The sequence below is a fragment of the Phaenicophaeus curvirostris genome, chromosome Z (assembly GCF_032191515.1).
Source record: "Phaenicophaeus curvirostris isolate KB17595 chromosome Z, BPBGC_Pcur_1.0, whole genome shotgun sequence".
NCBI lineage: Eukaryota > Metazoa > Chordata > Aves > Cuculiformes > Cuculidae > Phaenicophaeus > Phaenicophaeus curvirostris.
Window position 1 is genome coordinate 66,365,560 of NC_091431.1, and position 13,706 is coordinate 66,379,265.

Sequence of the window (13,706 nt, forward strand, 5' to 3'; positions counted from 1 at the left end):
GGGTTCTGTTGTGCCCTGTCTCAGCCCACACCAGCTGTGAGCAACACACCCTGGAGCCTGAATCTGTGCAGAGCCCTGGAAATCTCTTCCAGGAGCTCAGCTGGAAAAACTGCCAGCCATAAAGAGGGAACATCCCTGCCTGCTGTGTGCTACAGCAGCGCTTTCCCTGGCTCAGCTGTGTAGGGGGCATGCAGGGTGCCCCAAGGGCTCACAAGCAAGTACTGAGGAGACCAAAGGTCTGAGCCGTGACAGCCCACTGCCTCCATACCTGCAGCTTGCAGGAGACAATCCTTCCCTTTCTTCTCAGCTCCAGGCACAAATCCCTTGCGTAATCTACACCATGCAATGCCCCTGCTATCTCCGCCACCTTATTTAAAGGCCACAAGAAAGCAATCTGTCTTCCTGGCCTCTCCATATGGAGAAGACAAGGAAAACACCAGGTGCAATCAGACACAACTGAGACCATCAGTCACATAACCTCAGCAAAGCTGTCCCACCAGAGCTAAGGGAAGTTGTATACTTCTCCAGGAGGAGCCTCTGGAGGGAAGCTACAAGCACTTTGTCATGTACTGAGCAACAAACTCAGTTGAGTATTACCAGCTATCTCTCCTAGTGAGGGAGTGTGGACTGCCTTGAACAGCCAGAGGCTCTCCAAAAATGCCTCTTCTCTCTTCATCCCTCTTGAGATGCATCCTGGGTATCATTTTCTGCTCTGTTTTCCCAGGCTGCTCTCCATTCTACCCTGGTGAGTGGGGTACCTGCTAGCAGATGGAGTCTTTCATCCCACATGGAATAGAGCAGAAGAAGTAAGAGATTTCTGACTGTCTGGAACAGGGAAAGGGATATTTTGGAGTGTTTCTTCTCCTACCTGCACAGGAGGAGGAGCTGATAGTAGTAGTTAGTAACCTGACATACCCCTCATCCTCTTTCTTCTTGCTCCAGTACTGACTTTTGCAGGAAAAGGTCCTTCCCTTCGGCATTTACAGAAAATCACCCTCTCCTGTTTTTCTCCCATGTTTTGCTAGAGGAAATGCTGCAGGAGGGCTTTCATCCCCTTACTAGGCAGACCTCACGCCTCCCCTCCAGCCTAGAGTGTCTGCTCCACCTTGGACTCAGATGGGACAGGTGACATGAAAGTGGCCATCTGCATGCAGGTGCCTCCCTGAACAACAGGTGTCTGCACAGGCAGCAAAGCCACTTGTTCATCCTCAAGCTGACTCCGTGTCTGGCCATCAGGATCACATCCAGACCGCTCATGCAGACTCAGCACCCCTCAGTCACTGATTCACATCCTCAGGACTACCCTTCTGACACCACTGTTCTCCTGGTGAGATGCTAATCTGCAGGGCTAATCTGTGGGGCTAATCTGCAGCCTGTGCCCATCCCTCAACCCCAGGGACTATGCAGCCCCTCCTATGCAAGAGCCTCAGTGATGGCTTCACCCAGCTTTGTGTCATTAGTACAGTCCTGCTGGGAAATCAAATAAAGGCACCTTGTTAAAACAGCTGGAATGGAACCAGAGATCCCCCAAGTGATGCCAGAGTTGGACTGTAGAGACCTGACACAGGACCAGAAGGAGCCTCATATGGCTTCTTTCTGTGCTGTTTCAAATGTAAATCCACATGAGATCCTGCAGCAGCAACCTGCCTCTTTGGCATGTGTAGCGAAGCCACCTGGCCCATCCCACATGTCTTTCTACAGGATATAGCCTGGAAAATCACAGCACCAGACTCTGGTAGGGGTAGGGCCAAGATGGGCATCCCAACTCTGGTTGGTGGTGCTGCTCAGGCTGCCCAGGGTGCTGCTAGCCCATTAATGACATGCATGAGAGAAGAGGATTAATTTCCCGGATATAAAGTCTCCACACCAGTCTTTAGCTGCCTGCTCTCTGTCTTTGAGAAGATACCAGTCATGAACATCACTGACAGCAAGAGAGTCCCCATCTCAAGCCTTAATTCTCCCCTGCGCTGCTGGTACCATAGCATTGTAGGCAGCAAGGAGAAGGGAATATGACTTTAGAGCATTAGTCTCTGCAGCTCACTCAAAGGGCATCTCTCAAGTGGACAAAACCCAGGATCGAGGCATTTCTGGAAGGGGTGAGCTGAGATACCAGCTCAGCTGACACCACTGCTCTCCTTAAGTATGTCTTTTTTTCATCCTCAGGCCTGACTCAGGCCCTGGCCTCATTCTTATCTCACAGCAATGAGATCCTTGGGGTGATGTAAGTCATAGAGCCCCAGACTTAACTGGATTTCAAAGTAATAGTTGCATCATTAATTCAGCTGACTTCAAGGGAGGTCCCATTATTCAGCCCATCTGTAAAGAAACTGAGCTAAAAAGTGGCTCTTTGCTTTAGGAAAATGATGCTCATCTTCCTCATATCCTGGCTGGACACCTAAATCCCCACAACTGACAGTGAACAAACCCTGCGTGATGCTCCTGGCATGCCCAGCCAGGGATAACTGGAACAGGGACCCTTTCCCACCCATGTGAGATCCCACAATTTGCAAAACAAAGAGTGAAACATAAACCAACTCCATTACTCACAGCGACTGCTTTCACCTGATGAAATCATCACCTGTAAAATCTCAGCAAGGTTGTTTTCATTTTCTTGCCTTTCCACTTCCCCTGGCTCTGCTCTGTGGCAAGAACCTCACTAAATTTCCTTAATCTCCCCTTTAGGTCATATTCTAATCCTTTAATCAATTTTCCTCTGGACTCCTTGTAATTTATCAATGGCCTTTTAATAACGAGACCCCCAGAAGCAAATGCACTTTTCCTGAGTGCATCGGCACCAGAGCAGTGTCAAGAACAGCATCGTTGCTGGCCCTGCTCTAGCAGCAATAACGTGGATGCTCAGCGCAGCCTGTTGCACCTCATTGAATAGCAACTTTTTTCACATTCTCTAATTTCCTTCCAACAAAAAACAAATAGCAAGCAGTTATTATGATAAAAAATATTGTCATAAATATTGTAATTGTTTCCCAAGGGCTGGTGGGAACCCCTAACACAGAGCTCCCCTGGGGCAGACAACTCTCCTGCAAACAAGCACCAGAGCTGGGGACTGAGTTGTCAACTGGAGGTCCCCAAATCTCTTCTAGGCAGGGTGAGGGGGGCAGGATTCCAGGATCAGGAACAGGCACGGGTGATCTGGACACTGCTGCTTTTTTGGTGGGGGGGATGCACTCTATTGTGCATGCAGCAGCACTGCCCAGTGCACCAGGAGACCTTCAAGAGACCTGGGGCAGAGGGGAGAAGAGATCACAGTGCTCAGATACCCCACACACTGCCAGTGGGCTGGGACTGATGCCTGGTTGGACTGTGGTCTCTGTAAGAGGCTCAGCACAGCATGAAGTTGTTTGGCAGGGAAGCCCAGGCCTGCTCTTTCTTCCCTTGCCTCTCTCACCCCCTTCCAAGGTCAAACAGTCCTGGGCTCTCAATAAACTGTCATAGGGGCTCCAGGGGATTTCAGGAGGTATTTGATAGGATGTTAGAAGACCTGAAGCATGACTTCATAGGGATGGTGGGGGTGGGGGAAATGCCCTAGAGCTTTGGTAGGAAACATTATTAGAGTCACTGAAGGGTTTTGTTGTGCTCTCTGAAGCATTGCACAGAAAATTGCAGAAGAACGAGCCCTGTGGTCTGGACCTTGCCATCAGCAGAAAGATGCTGTGGTGTCCTGACTAACGCGAGCCGCACGGCCTTAGCATGCACCAGGTGCACGCTGCTGCTACATGCACTGCAAATGCCTCCTTCAACAGGGACAACTCTTCCCTTGATTCACACAGAAGGCTCGGCAGCCTTCTGAGTTGAGATGAGTAGTGGGGATAGGTCTGAGAGCAGCTCTGGATGAGAGCTGCAAGGATGTGCTGGGAAAAAACACACAGAGCAGTGCAGTCTGGTTTTACACAAATACCTCGCCCTCCTCTCCTGGAGCAGGGAAAGCAGCTCTAGCTGGTTAATACCAATGCAGTTAGGTCTGTCCCACGGCATACATGTCACTAGCAGCACAGGAAGGAATGGGGCATGCCTGATGTAAGTGTAGAAGCGGTCTGATGTTGCCAAAGTTCCTGACCTTTCTAGCAGTGACATGAGGTTGAGACTGCCCAGGGTCCAGTACAGGAGGATTTGGAGTTTGTCTGCAAGTGGTAGGTGCCAGAGGCACAGCTTGGTACCTGCCCTGTGCCCAGAAAGTTGTTCACAGGCATTCTGGGAGAGCAGTTCCTGTAGCAGCACCCACAGCTTTACGGCAGAGCAGCTCAGCCACAGCCCAGCACAATGAAATGCAAATTACTTTTGAGGTCACAGCTCACACATACATCTCGATGGCTGTGACTCCTGCTTTCTGCACTAATATGGGCTGGAAAGGGAAGAACTGGGCAAGGACCCGGAGGGCAGATGCACAGTCTTTGTTTCTGCTCCTTTACTTGGACCCTTGGGGAAGTCTGTAGCTTGAACGCAGCCCTTCCTGTGAGCCAAATGGGTTGCAAATGTATTGGCACGTGTTGTGTCATCTGCAGCGTTTAATAGGATCCATTTTCCAAGGAAGGGGAAAAGTAAAGGACAAATAAGACGGTAATGTTGAAATCTGTGAAACAAACGTCCATCACCACTTCCAAAGAACTAAACCCACGGCAATAGATTATCTATGAAAGGCTGTTCTAGAGCAATAATCTGCAAGGGCTTCTCACAACAATGCAGCTGGATTCAGATGTCAAATCAAAATCCTTAGCACTTAATACCTTCAAAGCCTGTACAATGAATGGATGTGATGCTGGCCTCAGTGAGGTTATTGGGAGATTTATCTCTGATTTCACTAGCAACCCCATTAACGTCCTAATTCCCACTGCCATGGGAGAAGGCAGAGGATCTCCCTGCATCGTGGCACCTATGCCATGCCTCATCTCTAAGACATTGCAACAGTTGTCTTCCCATCTTGTATATTCTGCACAGTTCCAGAGAAGTGATAGATGGGAGGAAAAGCACCCTGAGCCACCTGACAGTTGGGGAAATGGGAGATATAGAGCAGCCAATAGGCGGCCACAGAAGATGGAGAGCCTAGCCGATAGTGCCTGCTAAATTCCTCATCCCTGCTCGCCTCTCCCCATGTGTTCTGGTAAACTCAGGTACTCAATCCACCTCTGGATGCACGTGAGCATTGCTGGGCACAGGACCCATGAGTATCTGAGCTGCCCAAGCCCCCAGCCCCCAGCCCAGCCTCAAGCAGGACTGGGAGAGCCCTCCTCACCCGCCTGGTTTCCCCACAGCCCAAGCAGATGTTCTGGGTCCTGTGTCCTGGGACAGATCACAGCTTGATTTATTACTGGACGTGACTTCTGGAGTTTGTCAAAGGCACCCGCTCCCCCTCCCCTGACTTTCCCCACACCCTTCCCATTTTATTTTACGTTCACTTTGTGGTCTCCCCACCATAGCTTGCAATAAACAGAAACTCATTTCCAGTATAAACAACTGCACACTCTGCCCCAGCGAGTTGCACGACCCTGCCTTTCCTGCTCCCCACCCCCCTGCTTTGGGCTCTGGGAAAACAGTCTCTTCCTTCTGCTTTTTTTCACCCCCCACCCTCCTGGCCCTTTGCATTTTTCTTTCTCTGAGATTTATAATGTGCCAGCCGTAGCTGGAGTGGTCTATCCCACTCCACGTCACGTATGTGCTATTAAAAGTAACTTTACCAATAGACCTCGGTAAGGAAAGCTACCCAAAATCCCAAAGAGCTGGAGACAGGAGCAAGGCTCTGCCTGAGCTGTGGGTTTATATCGAAAATGGGGATGTTGGTTTCAACATGGCCAAAAGCCTCCTAAGATGTGGGATGCCTCTTGAGGCGAGAAACAGGTCAGAATTTAGAAAACCTGAGGCATAGGCTCAGTTCTTGTGCACTGACGCATGTGGGCAAGGTTGTGCCCGGTGCTGGAGGAGGTGCTGTGCAGCTGTTGGGATAACAAGGCTGTTAGAGACACTGCGCTGCTCATAATCCAGAGGCGTTAGTGCCGATGCTGCTATACAGTGTGGACACGAACAGTTGTTCAATGCGAGATGTGCCTGGGCAAAGAAGGGAACCTACTTGCAGCTGCCTGTGGCTGCAGAGTCCTTTCTCATATGGCTTTAAAAACGCCTTCACATTGACCACTCTGGCTCAGAATCTGTTTCTCTTCAAACACACACAAGCTCATGCCCATCCAACCCAGCAATCCCCTCCAGGTGCCTTTTCCCCAGTGCTGGTGGTGTGCAGAGCAGATCCTGCCATCCCCAAGCCCTGAGTCAGGAGGGATGCCAGCGGGATCAGAGGACAGCCCAACGGGCACCAAGCCTAGGGAAATATGCTTTGCAGAGAGGCTATGGAAAGCTGAACGAATTCACCTCTCCAGAGGGCTGGCTGGGCTGACACTCTCAGGGTTGCCTTTATCCAGCTTTAAACTCCTAGAATGGAGGTGGCTGGGCCAAGCAGGCTGTCTCTGCTCCTGCCGTGCTTGACGGGGACAGAGAGGCACATGGAGAGGGCATGTCACCAGCTTGCATTGAAGCCTTTCTTCTACATGCGATATACAACTGTCTGCAGCGTTTTGAAGGCTGTAACACCATGCAAACACTATGCCTCTAAATGCCTTTGCTTCCAGGATGGGTGTGATGTGCAAAGCCATGGTGGCTGTGGCATGGTGTGCTCAACCCAATGTTGTGATCCTTTACCTACCAGCATGAACCCAAGCAGATGCAGGCAAAATAACACAGATTCAACCACAAAAGGAGGTGAACATTTTTGACACATGGGTAATTAAGCTCTGGAAGCACTTGCCAAAGCCTCCAATGGATTCCCTGCCACTGGAAGTCTTTAAATCAAGGCTGAATGCTTTCCCAGCAGCTCGGCTGCCCTTCAAAGTGAGATTAATTCAGGGCACTGCCCTCGCAGGAGCCACACAGCGGGGCAGGTGATGGCAGTAATCCCCTCCTCATCTCCCTTGCATGCAACATCAGAGGGATGCCACAGAGGATGCACACACCTGTCTCTGTCTGCAATATGAGGACAGTGGTGTCTGTCACCTTGCAGCGCTCAGGGACAAGGCTGTTTGTCTGCCTCTCCATAATTGCAGTTTTACTCTCTATTACCCTTTCTCTGGGACAAGACCACCAGTGGTTAGGAATCAGACATTTAATTCAAGGCAAGAAGCGGGTCAAAGCAGTCGACGGTTTCAGTTATGCTTGGAGATTAAAACAAACAAGGATATTAGGTGGGTTAGTGGTAATCCAAACTTAACTGGTTTGGCTGGAGAGCATCCCAGTACTGCAAACTGGCCTTTAAGAGAGTTGGAATATTGTTACCAACACTGTGGATGCTTCCTGACCCCAAGGTAATGGTACTGTTGGCCAGTACTCAGTAAGAGCAGGGCTTGTGCAGCTTCAGAGAGCTGGATTTTGGCTGCTTGTGCAGCACCTCTTTGGGTTTTCCATGTTGAAGTGAGCACCTTGACAGGGGTGCCAAAGCACGAGGATGCTGCTGGAAGTCTGCAAATCACTGGCAGCACTGCACCAGGAGCTCCATGCCTGCAAGAAGGTCACACTAATTTGGACCACCACCCTCCCACCTCATTTATGGGGATGTTAAATCCAAATGACTGTGCAGAGCCTGAGTGCAAGCAGAGACTAAGTACCACAGCACAGAAACCCCACACAAAGCGCCAAGGCGCTCTGGCCACAGCTCTTGGAATCTGCACAGTCCCAGCAGTGTCAAACTTTGCAGCTAAACTAGGGGGTTTACCACCTTCTCTAGTCCCCAGTGAGCAGCTGATGCTGATCAGGTCTGTAACACTCCTGACACAACTCAGTGGGCAGGATGCAGGCTGAATCCCTATCTCCATTCACCCACTGTAATGAATGGCTGCACAGGGTTGAGCCTTGCACATGACACATGCTTTTTGATGCAAAAACCAGGCTGCTGGCTGGCCCCAGGGAAGCCATGTCCTCGATGAAGGAACTGCTCCAAGTGGTTTAAACACCCTTGAGCAGGAAGGGATTCTAATGACAGAGGCCTGGTAATGCAAAGCCACCTTGGTACATTCAATGCTGTCTGTGCTGCAGGTCCTACAGATGGTCTGCCCACCATATTCATTGGGAAAGCTGAAGGGCATGGGAGGTTTCCTCTGCAAAATGCCTGATTCCCATGGAAGCACTGTAATTGGGAGGAAATACTCATTTAGAGAAAAGCACAAACCAAGAGAAACCCTTCTGTTACATGGTGAAACTCATTTTATCTTGACGGCTTGGCTATTATCTTACATCACGTCTCCATTTGCCGTTGTCATGGCATGACACAGCTCTGTATTACAACGACAGAAGTTGGTGTTGTAGGTGACTGTACCATGGCATGAGAGTTACAGCTGGATACAAGGAACTGTATGGGTCTGACGGATTCCTTAACAATAAATCCATAGCAATGGATTAGCTGTCTAGGGAGATAGCTTGTAGCATTTCATCACCCCTTCACACCCCATTGATAACAGAACTCTTGGTATGAAGGGCAGCCGAAAGACCACTTTTCTCCTCTCCCATGAATAAGCAGGTGAAGCTGTCGCCAGCTGGCTGGAGACCCTTAGCCTTTGCTTTGTCCGCCCAAACTGAGTATCCTCAGCGCAGTTAATCACAGCAAGCGTTGAGGCTGGAGACAGCTGAGGCCACTGAATCCTAGCACAGCTTGCTGACCCTAGGGAGGAATGCAGCTGACTCACACCATGGGAATCTGACCTCCACTGGGCCCCCACAACTGGCTGAGATCACAGATATCCATCTCCCAGCACTGTGGCTCCCTGCAGTGCTGCAAACAGCCCAGCTTGCCCTTGTGGGTCACAGCGGTTTGAGCCTCTAACCCCACTGGCTGAAGTGATGTTCTTCAGGCAACCTGGTGCACACTGTACACCCCATACAGTGCCTGGGTCCCTGTCCCTGCCCATTCAGGAGCATACGCAGCAGTCCTGACTCTCTCCAGCATGATATTTGCAGCTAGGAAATGCTCCAAGTGTGCCAGCAGTGGAGCTCTGCTGCCTCCGATTCTCCTCCAAGTGACCCACAGGGTCCTGTTACAGCTGTTGTTATGGTGATTTTTATTTAAATCAATATCTTCCGTGTTATCCCTGAAGTGCTCACTACTAATAACTTCTCATCCTCCCAGGATACTTTCAGTTGTGGTCAGATTTGCTTTGCTTTGCACAGTGCCACAGGCTCTCACTACTTCTCCTTTGCAACGTCACCTCTGCCCATGCCACGACTCTGCTTCTACCTCAGGTGCAATTCAACCCCTCTGGTGGTCACCAATACCTGTGAGACTCCCAGCTGGTATTTGCGTTTCCAGCCACCATGATGGCAGGAGAAAGCCCTGAAAAACCTCATATCCAAAGTAGTTTTTCAAGACCCAGGTGAGAACCAATAAAACAAATCCCCAAGTGTCTGAGTTGAATAGGAGGTTTCAGGTCTAGTGCGTGGCTTTTGAATGTCACCTCTGCAACCCTCCTCATTACTATTTGTACACCTTTGGTCTGCATTTTTTGGCTGAGTAATTTTATGAGCATCCCTAGGGAGAACAGGGGTTTGTCTGGCTGGTGTTTCTCATTGCAGACCATGAAAGAAGTCTGGGTCACTTGGTCACCTGCACCAGCAAAAAAGGGCAGGGGAAAACCCTAAGCACTGATAAGATCCTGATAACAGCACAGTGCACACACAAAAAAAAATGTCCTGACTTCCTGACAACTCTGAATTTACATGAAGAAATCCTTTCCTGTTTAATCTAAGCAAGTATGGGTACTTTCCTACCAGAGCCGAAAGGCTTCGTGAATCTTCCCCATGTACAAATGTGGCTCAGCCTTACAGCCACAAGGTGACAGTGTCAGGGCTAAGGACCTACCAGTATGAGGCATGGCCCCAAGTCAACCAGAGTCCCATAGGGACATGCTGCAAAGCCAGCCCTCCCTGCAAAGAAATATACTGATTGGGTGTGTTGCAGACCCTTGCAGGAATGGCCCCCTGAAATGAAGCATCAGCCATCCTCTCACTTCCTCTGTTTGCCCGGGGTACCCCTCCCCCAAATCCCTTCCCAGTGGCTTCCCTTGAGGTTTTAAAAGACAAAACCAGCAGAGGAAAAAGTGAGGCATGAACCCAAGATCACAATGGCAGTTCAACACGTTATGGATTTCCCACGTCAAAATAATGGATCAAAACTTGTGCTGCTGCCCGGGCTCCAGAAGGGCACTGCTGCTCCTGCCCATGGATTATGTTTGATGAAACTGAGTTAGTACCGTATTTATCTGTCAATTAGGAACCATGAAACAGTTATTAAATAGAGTCAAAGCCCTCCTTGCTGCTCTCTTGGGCAGTGCAGGAGACACATAACAGCCTGTAATGAAGCATTAAGCAGCAGCAGTTTTGTTTCTGATAGGATTGGAAATGATAAGCCAGCGTGGCATGGCTGGATAGGGAGAACGGGTACATTGCTAGGCAGCCATAAACTGGCAGCTGCTATGGGGAAGATCAAGACCAAAATTTCTGTCCTCTGCCCTGGATAAATCACTGCAGGACTGCTGTCTTGCTGCCACTGCTTGCTGGGTGAAAAGCAAGGGCCTGAATTTAATTACCTGCTTTTCCTGGCGTGGTTCTGGGTGATTACAGTGGACCCAAGAGGGCCTTTGGCTGTATGCGCAGATGTTATCCCAGCCCCAAAGAGAAAAAAGTCTCGTTTGAACAAGCTTTAAGAGATAGGCACCAGACTGTCCACAGGTACAGAGTTAATGCAGGCACAATCCACTTTACAGGTGGGATGCTGTGACTGCCCACCCATCACAGATGCAACCCCTACAGCATCTTCAGCACAGCTCAAGGCTGAAGTTTTCATCCAGGTCAGCTTGGAATGTCCACCTTTCATCATGCCCAGGATTTGTTACAGGGCAAGGCCAAATTCTGGGCAGAGGATGGTGGTCCTGCAGGGAGGGAGATCCCAGGGAGGTGGAGAGCATCGTCCTAGCACTGGAAGGGGCACAAGCACATGGTCCCAGTGACACTGGACACATTTATGTGTTCCCTTCCCACCTGTCATGTCTCAGGGCTTGTTAAGCCCTTGCTCTGCCCTGGCAGCTCTGCACCCCTGCAAGCCCCAAGATGCCCAGAGGGTATTTTCTCACCCATTCCCAGTTGGGGATCCATCCCCTCCCCAGGCACTGCAGACACACCTGCAGGTAGTATCTGCTTGCAGCCAAGGGGACATCCAAATAGGGATGGAGCAAAACGTCCTACTGATACCTCACCCCAGCAAGCACCAGGGAACTGGCCACGCTAAAGGGTTTTGTACATTTGTGGCCGCTTTGCAGCTAGCTTGCTTCCAACGGAAACATGACAACAGTTTTTTATCTTCTAGTGATTTTAAATAAAATGCTGAGTTTCTTTTTGTTTTGGAGCTCCTTCCAATTACATTTAAACCTCATCAAGCAAAACCAGAACAAGCAAAATCTTGAAACCAAGCACTTAATTCTCTTAACTTCCTGATCCACCAAAAATTTTCAGCTGGCTCTGACCTCCAGGGCATTTTACGTAAGCTGCCAGGGAACAGCAAAACCCATTCATTTCCCCCGTCTGGGCAAAACCCTTAGAATCTGAGAACTAGCATCTCCCAGTGCAACAAGGGTACCAGCTAACTCCTTCTCCAATTGCCAGCCTTCTGACTGCAGGAGGGAAATGTATCGTGGCATTATTCTGGCTCATGACAAGCCGACACAAACCACCCCAGGGATTTTGCAGAATTCTGGTGTTTGCAAGATATTAAGGGACTCCTGGAGAAGCTGCACTACTGTGCCCCGAGTCCTGCCACCACAACATCCCTGCTACATGGTCTGCAATGCCTGGCCTCAAGGCTAAACTATCTCCTTTCCTTCCAGCCATGTAGAAATGAAAGGGAGACCTCAGCCTGGCAAAGATCTGAGCTCTCCCTGCATGGAAAAATGTAGCTATAGTAACAACTCACTCGGGGCTGCAAGACAATGATGGACAGGTTTCAGCATGGCAGAGGAGAGGGGTGCTGGTACCCTGGCAGTGGTGGTGGTGGGGAGAGACTAGGATGCCAGGGGAGAAGCCCAGGGGAGGACACAAGGATGGGCTCACTTCCCAGGAGAATTAGTTTTTTCCTGCATCCTCTGCCCCACTGAGCGCCCATGACCTGCTCATGTTGTACCGGTGTGGGGCTCTCTCAATTTCACAGACAGATGAAGACTTGTTAAGTATTTATCACTACCAAGTCAACACATTCACCTTGCCAAGATGTGTGCCTTGCCAGGTGTGTTGCCTCTTCAACCCATCTGGGGAATAAAAAAGGGAGAAAAACTTGAAATGGCTTGAGAAACAACAGCTGCTGTAAAAGAGAAGTAACCCAGAAGATGGGAAAGGCACAAAGCCATGTCTGCACACTCAGTGCCTCTGCTCACCTCTGCATTGCAAGCTGCTCCCTTGAGCTGCTGTTAACTGTGACAGACCAGTGGCTGGGGCAGGATTTACGCTTCTGCACCGTGGCAGCATCTCTCCACAGGTAGCACAGAAGCCTGATATAATCCAGGCTGGGTTTCATCCCAGCTTGTTGGCAGGCTTGTGTGCAAAACACTATTGTGGTTTGGTTATCAGCTAGTGGAGCTAGCATAGTGCAGTTGGGGTGGACTGGGAAAGGAAAGATGTGGCAGGGACAGGAGAAATGGCAATCCCTGTCTGTTCTGGGCAGATGGCTGGAAGTTTCCCACCCCCTTGCCACCTCAACCATGCCCACAAGATGGACAGGAGGGAAGGCCATGGTGCAGCTGAAGCTGAACTTGGCAAGGGAAGTAAAGACTAACAAGAAGGGCTCAGGTCTGATGTACAGGTACATCAGTCAAAAGAGGAAGGTTAAAGAGAATGTACCCCCACTGATGGTTGGGAATGGTGACCTCATATCAACAGACAAGGAGAAGGCTGAGGTACTTAACAACTTTTTTTGCCTCAGTCTACACTGATAACCACTCTCCTCACCCCTGCTGAGTCATGGGACAGCAAGATGGTGACCAGGGGGGTAATCCCCCTCCCACATTTGTATCAGGTTTGTGACCATTGAGGAACCTGAACATTTATAAGTCTATGGGACCTGATGAGATGCATCCCAGAGTCTTGAAGGAATTGGCCTATGCAGTTGCCAAGCCATGCTCCATGACATTTGAAAAGTCATGGCAGTTAGAAGTCGTCCCTGGTGACTGGAAGAAGGGTAACATTGTGTCCATTTTTAAAATGGGCAGAAAAGACGACCCTAGGAACTACCGACCTGTCAGCCTCACCTCTGTGTCTGGGAAGATCATGGAACAGATCCTCCTGGAAGCTCTGCTAAAGCACATGGAGGACATGGAGGTGATTAATGGCAGCCAGCACGGCTTCACCAGGGGCAAATCCTGTACGACCAACTTAGTGGCTTCCTATGATGGGGCAAATGCAGCAGTGGACACAGGTAAACCGAAGGATGTGATCTATCTAGGTTTCTGTAAAGCCTTTGACACACTCCCCCAGAACATCCTTCTCTCTAAATTGGAAAGATACGGAATTGATGGGTGGATGGTAAAGTGGATAAGAAACTGGTTGGATGGTTGTATTCAGAGAGTAGTGGTCAATGGCTTAAAGCCCAGATGGAGATCCGTGACAAGAGGTGTCCC

General features: G+C 49.9%; 2 protein-coding genes across 6 annotated transcripts in view; one reads left to right on the plus strand and one right to left on the minus strand.

Annotated features, from left to right (window-relative positions):
- PIGO (phosphatidylinositol glycan anchor biosynthesis class O) overlaps positions 1 to 13,706 on the plus strand; it is a 389,616-nt gene that overhangs the window by 272,274 nt on the left and 103,636 nt on the right. The gene's annotated exons all lie outside the window — the stretch shown is intronic.
- Positions 1 to 13,706, minus strand: part of CNTFR (ciliary neurotrophic factor receptor) — a 467,758-nt gene that overhangs the window by 32,018 nt on the left and 422,034 nt on the right. The gene's annotated exons all lie outside the window — the stretch shown is intronic.